Here is a 10,069-nt window from a genome sequence, read left to right as displayed (position 1 = left end):
TGGTTTCATTCGTGAGATATTTAATTTAAAGACCCTTGCTCCCTTCTGTCTCAACGTAGACTTTGATCTGATTCTTGTGATTCTTGTGATTTTGCTATTGTATATGTTTGTAGGCCGATGTAGCCAAATTGTATCTATGATCGTATGCTATCCATTTATGTTTATTGTATGCTATTTTAATTAACTAATGATACAGCCCGACAGCCGAATGATATCAGGCACCTGTGTGTGTCCTTTGATACTATATACACGAGTCACCTCGCAGTGTTTGTCATTATACCCTTATGAAGACAGCTTGTCTGTCGAAACGTTGGATATTAGGTTATTCCATTATTGCATCTGAGCTCCTAGAGTGTGCGGCTCTCCTTTAATTTTTCAAGGGCAGCTCTAACCAACATCTCCAATCTCGTCTCATTGATTGAACTCCAGGTTATCTGACTCATGACTCCAATTAGCTTATGGAGAAGTCATTAGCCTTGGGGTTCACATACTTTTTCCAACCTACACTGTGAATGTTTAAATTATGTATTCAATATAGACAAGAAAAATACAATAATTTGTGTGCTATTAGTTTAAGCACACTGTGTTTGTATATTATTGTGACTTAGAGGAAGATCAGATCACATGTTTTGACCAATTTATACAGAAATCCAGGTAATTCCAAAGGGTTCACATATGTTTTCTTGCAACTGTACAATATACAGCCTAACTGGAAGCATTAGGCAGCATGATTTGTGTCAGTGTGCGTGAGTGTCTTTCTCTGTTTTCTTGCTACCTTGACCGAAACGCAAGTAGACAGAGAGACTCATCAATCTCAGTTAAAGCATCCGAGCGAACGAAACAGCGCCCCTCATTACGTATAGACCATGTATCTGATTATGTCTGGACCAAAAGTATATGGCATGTCATACAATTTCTGATCAGACAGCATCAGAGACGTGGGCTACATATAACAAAAGAGAGGGACGCTGTTTTGCTTGCTATTTTCAGCATAGAGGAAGAGGCGAAGTGAGAGGGCTCAATTTCGCCAAAATTTGTTCTGAATAAACCAATGCGTTTCTATGGGCATAATATGCAGACCTGAGCTTGTCACCTGCATTTCCGCCTTTGGGACGACCCGCATTGTTAGGGCGGAGACATGAGCATCTCATTATTATATGCATAACTCTGGTTTCAGCCATTTGCGAATTAGAAATGACATTTGGCACGTGGAAAAGTGCACTGTTCGAATGCTGGCTTCCCCTAAAGTAAATTGTTGTTTTGCCAAAATTATATAATCACCCCTATCTAACTAAAATAATTCAAAATACAAACTACTTATCTTTCTTCATAATATCATAAGGTGAATGCACCAACTTGTAAGTCGCTCTGGATAAGAGCGTCTGCTAAATGATGTAAATGTAAATATGAATTTGATAGAGCGTGTGCACCTCCTGTATTGGTACAATGTTGCACTTCACTAGATACAGCTAGTTCAAGTCAAGACAGATAGAAAGGGAGGCAGACCAGCTGAGTCGAGATTAATGCGATTGAAAGAACCTGATTTTTCATCAGGATATTTTCTACAGTTTTTATTTGTTGACCTTAGGCCTTTGTATTTTACATAGTTGACGATGTAAGTTATAGGCCTATTGCGGCATTGGCCTATAGGCTATCTATGAGTTCCATGCACTAATTTATTTAGCCGCAAATGGATCACAGTGTATCAATGTGTCCACATTGCAAAGGCTGGTACTCTTACATTAGTTTAATTCTAATTCAGATTTTTATGATTAAACACGTGGCCATCATTTTGAGAAACAAAAACGTTATTATTGAAAGAAATTGTTCGATGAAATGTGTATTTAAAAATAATCATAACTGTCACTCAGATCGATAGAAACGCTAAATAAATTGTATGCTTCTCCAAACTTGAAACTCAACAGCTGCCTATGGTCTTTATTATAACACCCATTAACAACATTTGCAAGCGCGTGCACACAGGAGGTCCCGTGAAAAAAACTTGCCGCCTATAGAAATCAAATCCCCGAAATCACACGGCCAATCCGCCCATGCATGGAGCAATATCCTACACCTGGGAGCAGGCAAAAATAACGACGAAAGCCTTCAGCCAGGCCAAGTCAGGGCTGCTGACATTCACAATATTATTTTGTCTGTTTTTTTGTTACAAGCAAAATTGTAATTATTTTTCTTAAAAAAGGCGAAGGACATGGAAAATTCGATTGAGTTTAGCACCGCATTTTCAAATGAAAAAGCAGTTGAGTCACCAAGAGGTAGAACAGACATTGAAAACAAAAGGGAGAGAAACAGCCTTGTCGTAAAATTACAAATACAGTCATTCATCATGATTAAAATATGTCCTTATTTTTTAAGTTACTGCACTAAACATGTCAAATAGGCTATTTAAATGGCCCCTAGTAGATCTAGAAGGATCTGATGGTTGTTAGCACTATGGTTGGCTCAGTGGGGTGGGCATCATATTGGAGGTTGGTATTGACTGTAGTTATAATATTGTAATGCCTCTTTTTAAAGGAGCAGAACATACTGATGTTAGGTGAGGAAATCACTAATCTGTCAGTTTGAAGAGGTGAAGAAAGACCAAGAGATCTGTGTGCTTCAGGAGGAGCTGACAGAACTGACCATTTCTCATTATGAGGATGTGGTCAGAGATCAGGTAGGAAGTAGGAACTTCTCTGTACTGTATATTTCAGAGTTCAGTGAGTATTGTAGCTTATGTACTGAACATCAACGTGTGACCTTTGGTATAATGGGTATATAGACATATACTGATTACTACAGCAGTGCTATAACTTTAACAGTATCCCTCTATCTCTGACCCTAACTACAGTATAAAAGTGATCTAACTATAACAGTGTCTTCTATCCCTCTTTCCCTGACACTAACTACAGTATAAAAGTACTATAACTTTAACAGTGTCATCTATCCCTCTGCATTTGAACCGTAAAGGTTGACTAACATTTCAACTAAAACAAAATTAAAAAGAAACAAAAAAGAAGGTAAAACCTTGAAACTTCAGGTCACAAGACTGATACCAGAAACAACAGAGATCTAGAATTAGACTGTTGAAACTAAAACTGATACCAGAAACAACAGAGATCTAGAATTAGACTGTTGAAACTAAAACTGATACCAGAACCAACAGAGATCTAGAATTAGACTGTTGAAACTAAAACTGATACCAGAAACAACAGAGATCTAGAATTAGACTGTTGAAACTAAAACTGATACCAGAACCAACAGAGATCTAGAATTAGACTGTTGAAACTAAAACTGATACCAGAAACAACAGAGATCTAGAATTAGACTGTTGAAACTAAAACTGATACCAGAACCAACAGAGATCTAGAATTAGACTGTTGAAACTAAAACTGATACCAGAAACAACAGAGATCTAGAATTAGACTGTTGAAACTAAAACTGATACCAGAAACAACAGAGATCTAGAATTAGACTGTTGAAACTAAAACTGATACCAGAAACAACAGAGATCTAGAATTAGACTGTTGAAACTAAAACTGATACCAGAAACAACAGAGATCTAGAATTAGACTGTTGAAACTAAAACTGATACCAGAACCAACAGAGATCTAGAATTAGACTGTTGAAACTAAAACTGATACCAGAAACAACAGAGATCTAGAATTAGACTGTTGAAACTAAAACTGATACCAGAAACAACAGAGATCTAGAATTAGACTGTTGAAACTAAAACTGATACTAGAAACAACAGAGATCTAGAATTAGACTGTTGAAACTAAAACTGATACCAGAAACAACAGAGATCTAGAATTAGACTGTTGAAACTAAAACTGATACCAGAAACAACAGAGATCTAGAATTAGACTGTTGAAACTAAAACTGATACCAGAACCAACAGAGATCTAGAATTAGACTGTTGAAACTAAAACTGATACCAGAAACAACAGAGATCTAGAATTAGACTGTTGAAACTAAAACTGATACCAGAAACAACAGAGATCTAGAATTAGACTGTTGAAACTAAAACTGATACCAGAAACAACAGAGATCTAGAATTAGACTGTTGAAACTAAAACTGATACCAGAAACAACAGAGATCTAGAATTAGACTGTTGAAACTAAAACTGATACCAGAAACAACAGAGATCTAGAATTAGACTGTTGAAACTAAAACTGATACCAGAAACAACAGAGATCTAGAATTAGACTGTTGAAACTAAAACTGATACCAGAACCAACAGAGATCTAGAATTAGACTGTTGAAACTAAAACTGATACCAGAAACAACAGAGATCTAGAATTAGACTGTTGAAACTAAAACTGATACCAGAAACAACAGAGATCTAGAATTAGACTGTTGAAACTAAAACTGATACCAGAAACAACAGAGATCTAGAATTAGACTGTTGAAACTAAAACTGATACCAGAAACAACAGAGATCTAGAATTAGACTGTTGAAACTAAAACTGATACCAGAAACAACAGAGATCTAGAATTAGACTGTTGAAACTAAAACTGATACCAGAAACAACAGAGATCTAGAATTAGACTGTTGAAACTAAAACTGATACCAGAAACAACAGAGATCTAGAATTAGACTGTTGAAACTAAAACTGATACCAGAAACAACAGAGATCTAGAATTAGACTGTTGAAACTAAAACTGATACCAGAACCAACAGAGATCTAGAATTAGACTGTTGAAACTAAAACTGATACCAGAAACAACAGAGATCTAGAATTAGACTGTTGAAACTAAAACTGATACCAGAACCAACAGAGATCTAGAATTAGACTGTTGAAACTAAAACTGATACCAGAAACAACAGAGATCTAGAATTAGACTGTTGAAACTAAAACTGATACCAGAAACAACAGAGATCTAGAATTAGACTGTTGAAACTAAAACTGATACCAGAAACAACAGAGATCTAGAATTAGACTGTTGAAACTAAAACTGATACCAGAAACAACAGAGATCTAGAATTAGACTGTTGAAACTAAAACTGATACCAGAAACAACAGAGATCTAGAATTAGACTGTTGAAACTAAAACTGATACCAGAACCAACAGAGATCTAGAATTAGACTGTTGAAACTAAAACTGATACCAGAAACAACAGAGATCTAGAATTAGACTGTTGAAACTAAAACTGATACCAGAAACAACAGAGATCTAGAATTAGACTGTTGAAACTAAAACTGATACCAGAAACAACAGAGATCTAGAATTAGACTGTTGAAACTAAAACTGATACCAGAAACAACAGAGATCTAGAATTAGACTGTTGAAACTAAAACTGATACCAGAAACAACAGAGATCTAGAATTAGACTGTTGAAACTAAAACTGATACCAGAACCAACAGAGATCTAGAATTAGACTGTTGAAACTAAAACTGATACCAGAACCAACAGAGATCTAGAATTAGACTGTTGAAACTAAAACTGATACCAGAAACAACAGAGATCTAGAATTAGACTGTTGAAACTAAAACTGATACCAGAACCAACAGAGATCTAGAATTAGACTGTTGAAACTAAAACTGATACCAGAACCAACAGAGATCTAGAATTAGACTGTTGAAACTAAAACTGATACCAGAACCAACAGAGATCTAGAATTAGACTGTTGAAACTAAAACTGATACCAGAACCAACAGAGTTCTAGAATTAGACTGTTGAAACTAAAACTAATACCAGAACCAACAGAGATCTAGAATTAGACTGTTGAAACTAAAACTGATACCAGAAACAACAGAGATCTAGAATTAGACTGTTGAAACTAAAACTGATACCAGAAACAACAGAGATCTAGAATTAGACTTTTGAAACTAAAACTGATACCAGAACCAGCAGAGATCTAGAATTAGACTGTTCAAACTAAAACTGATACCAGAACCAGCAGAGCACAACACACATCTAGAATTAAATATAAAACCTGTCAAACTAAAATAAAACTAATGAAAAGACAAATGTATATAAAAAATAGTGAAAATGTGGCGCTGAAGTAACCTTCGTCATCTCACAGACTTTTCTGTGTTTCTTTATATTAAACGTGGAGTTGATAGTGTGTCTGTCAGAGGAGGTCAGGAATCGGAGGGAGGTGGAGAAGGAGGTGCAGGAAAAGAGCAGACATACAGCAGGATACAGCCAGGCTAGAAGAGGAGCTCCACAGGCTGAGAGATGCCAGCTCTGGGTGGGGTCCTGAACATGGAGGGTTCCTAGCCCTGTTGGACAGAGAAGCAACTCAATCTGAGACAGACACCAAGCCATACAGAATGAGGTTAACCCTTAGTTAACTTGGTCAGAGTTAGGAATTAATCATTTGTTAACATTTGAAATTGATATATAGGCTGCATGTAATGTTATCTTCTGAAATTTGACCTAAAACTAATCTAATCTTGCATGGTGAAAGAAAGAGGGGCCGAAGAGCAGGCTGCCTGCTGAGAATTCGTAGGCGATCGAATAAACCCCAACTTCCCTCCATTCTGCTCGCAAACGTGCAATCTTTTGAGAACAAAATTGACGAGCTACGCGGAAAATTAAACTACCAACGGGACATTAACCTCTATGGGACCGGCGGGACGACTTCGTCCCACCTACGTAACAGCCAGTTGAATCCTGTGGCGCGATTTTCAAAACCATTGAAATGCTATTACTTCAATTTCTCAAACATATGACTATTTTACAGCTATTTAACCTCTATGGGCTAGGTGGGACGCAAGCGTCCCACCCGTGGTGCACTCCATCAACAGCAGGTGCATTTCAAGAGCGGCAAATTTGAATCCAAATAAATGTCAAAATTCTAATTTTTCAAACATACAACTATTTTACACCCTTTGAAAGATAAACATCTCCTTAATCTAACCACGTTTTACGATTTCAAAAAGGTTTTACGGCGAAAGCATAAATTTAGAGTATGTTAGGACAGTACATTTACAAGAGTTGTGTGTAATGTTTTGTCAATTCAAAGACAGGGTCACCAAAACCATAAAACCAGCTAAAATGATGCACTAACCTTTTACAATCTCCATCAGATGACACTCCTAGGACATTATGTTAGACAATGCATGCATTTTTAGTTCTATCAAGTTCATATTTATATCCAAAAACAGCGTTTTACTATGGCATTGATGTTGAGGAAATCGTTTGCCTCCAATAACCGGCAGTCAAGTCAGCACCACAAATTAAATAATTAAAATTAGAAAACATTGGTAAAATATTATATTGTCATTTAAAGAATTATAGATTTACATCTCTTGAACGCAATCAACTTGCCAGATTTAAAAATAACCTTACTGGGAAATCACACTTTGCAATAATCTGAGCACTGCGCCCAGAAAAATACGCGTTGCGATACAGACTTGCCGTCATGTTGGGGAGATCTAAAATCGAAAATACTATGTAAATAATCCATTACCTTTGATTCTCTTCATCAGATGTCACTTTCAGGTATCACAGGTCCATAACGAATGTAGTTTTGTTCAAAAAAGCTCATCATTTATGTCCAAAAATCTCCGTCTTGTTAGCACATGATCTAAGCCCGCCGGACTTCACTTCATGAACGAGGGGAAAAAATATATTTACGTTCGTTCAAGCATGTCAAACGTTGTATAGCATAAATCATTAGGGCCTTTTTTAACCAGAACATGAATAATATTCAAGGTGGACGAATGCATTCTCTTTTATAACGTATTGGAACGAGGGTACCCAACATGAACTCGTGCGCCAGGTGTCTAATGGGCCATCATCGTTCCATGGCTCTTGTTCGGTCAGATCTCCCTCCAGAAGACTCAAAACACTTTGTAAAGGCTGGTGACATCTAGTGGAAGCAATAGGAAGTGCCAAAATATTCCTCAGCCCCTGTGTTTTTCAATGGCATAGGTTTAAAGGTAATACAACACATCAGGTATCCACTTCCTGTCAGAAAATGTCTCAGGGTTTTGCCTGCCAAATGAGTTCTGTTATACTCACAGACACCATTCAAACAGTTTTAGAAACTTTATGGTGTTTTCTATCCATATATAATAAGTATATGCATATTCTAGTTACTGGGTAGGATTAGTAACCAGATTAAATCGGGTACATTTTTTTTATCCAGCCGTGCAAATACTGCCCCCTAGCCCTAACAGGTTAAAGACAAGACTCTCGTTAATCTAACCACACTGTCCGATTTCAAAAAGGCTTTACAACGAAAGCAACACATTAGATTATGTCAGCAGAGTACCAAGCCAGAAATAATCAGACACCCATCTTTCAAGCTAGCATATAATGTCACAAAAACCCAGAAGACAGCTAAATGCAGCACTAACCTTTGATGATCTTCATCAGATGACAACCCTAGGACATTATGTTATACAATACATGCATGTTTTGTTCAATCAAGTTCATATTTATATCAAAAACCAGCTTTTTACATTAGCATGTGACGTTCAGAACTAGCAAATTCCCCGCAAACTTCCGGGGAATTCGCTAACAATTTACTAAATTACTCACGATAAACGTTCACAAAAAGCATAACAATTATTTTAAGAATTATAGATACAGAACTCCTCTATGCACTCGATATGTCCGATTTTAAAATAGCTTTTTGGTGAAAGCACATTTTGCAATATTCTAAGTACATAGCCCAGGCATCACGGGCTAGCTATTTAGACACCCGGCAAGTTTAGCACTCACCAATATCACATTTACTATTATAAAACTTTGATTACCTTTTGTTGTCTTCGTCAGAATGCACTCCCAGGACTGCTACTTCAATAACGAATGTTGGTTTGGTCCAAAATAATCCATCGTTATATCCGAATAGCGGTGTTTTGTTCGTGCGTCCCAGACACTATCTGAAATGGTAAATCAGGGTCGCGCTCATGGCGCAATTCGTGACAAAAAAAATCTAAATATTCCATTACCGTACTTCGAAGCATGTCAACCGCTGTTTAAAATCAATTTTTATGCCATTTTTCTCGTAAAAAAGCGATAATATTCCGACCGGGAATGTCCATTTAGCTAAACAGAGGAAAGTAAACAAAGCTTTCGGTCGACGCGGGCACGAGCCTGAGTCTGACAGTACTGTAACCAGCCACTACCCAAACGCGCTACTTTTTTTCAGCCAGAGCCTGCAAAGCCACGATTTAGCTTTTTACCGCCTTCTGAGACCCTATGGCAGCCGTAGGAAGTGTCTCGGGACAGCTAAGATCCTCACTCTTCAATAAACAGAGACAAGAAGAACGACACCTTGTCAAACAGGCCACTTCCTGCATGAAACCTTCTCAGTTTTTTGCCTGCCAAATGAGTTCTGTTATACTCACAGACACCATTCAAACAGTTTTAGAAACTTTAGGGTGTTTTCTATCCATATGTAATAAGTATATGCATATTCTAGTTACTGGGTAGGAGTGGTAACCAGATTAAAACGGGTACGTTTTTTATCCGGCGGTGTAAATACTGCCCCCTAGCCCTAACAGGTTAAAAACTGTAACATTTTATGCATCTCGGAGTCGTGGCTGAACAACGACAATATCAACATACAGCTGGCTGGTTATACGCTCCACCGGCAGGATAGAACAGCGGCGTCTGGTAAGACAAGAGGCGGCTTGCTATGTATTTTTGTAAATAACAGCTGGTGCACGATATCTAAGGAAGTCTCAAGCTATTGCTCGCCTGAGGTAGAGTTTCTCATGATAAGCTGTAGACCACACTATCTACCAAGAGAGTTTTCATCTGTATTTTTCGTAGCTGTGTACATACCACCACAGTCAGAGGCTGGCGCTAAGACAGCATTGAATGAGCTGTATTCTGCCATAAACAAACAAGAAAACGCTCACCCAGAGGCTGTGCTCCTATTAGCAAAATTTCTATCAACATGTTAAATGTGCAACCAGTGGCAAAGAAAACGCTGGACCACCTATACTCCACACACAGAGACGCATACAAAGCTCTCCCTCACTCTCCATTTGGCAAATATTACCATAATTCTATCCTCCTGATTCCTGCTTACAATCAAAAATTAAAGCAGGAGGCACCAGTGACTAGATCAATAAAAAAGTGGTCAGATGAAGCAGATGCTA

This window comes from Salmo salar, chromosome ssa15 (assembly GCF_905237065.1).
Source record: "Salmo salar chromosome ssa15, Ssal_v3.1, whole genome shotgun sequence".
Lineage (NCBI taxonomy): Eukaryota > Metazoa > Chordata > Actinopteri > Salmoniformes > Salmonidae > Salmo > Salmo salar.
The sequence above is the reverse complement of the archived record's forward strand: the minus strand, read 5'-3'. Positions refer to the sequence as shown.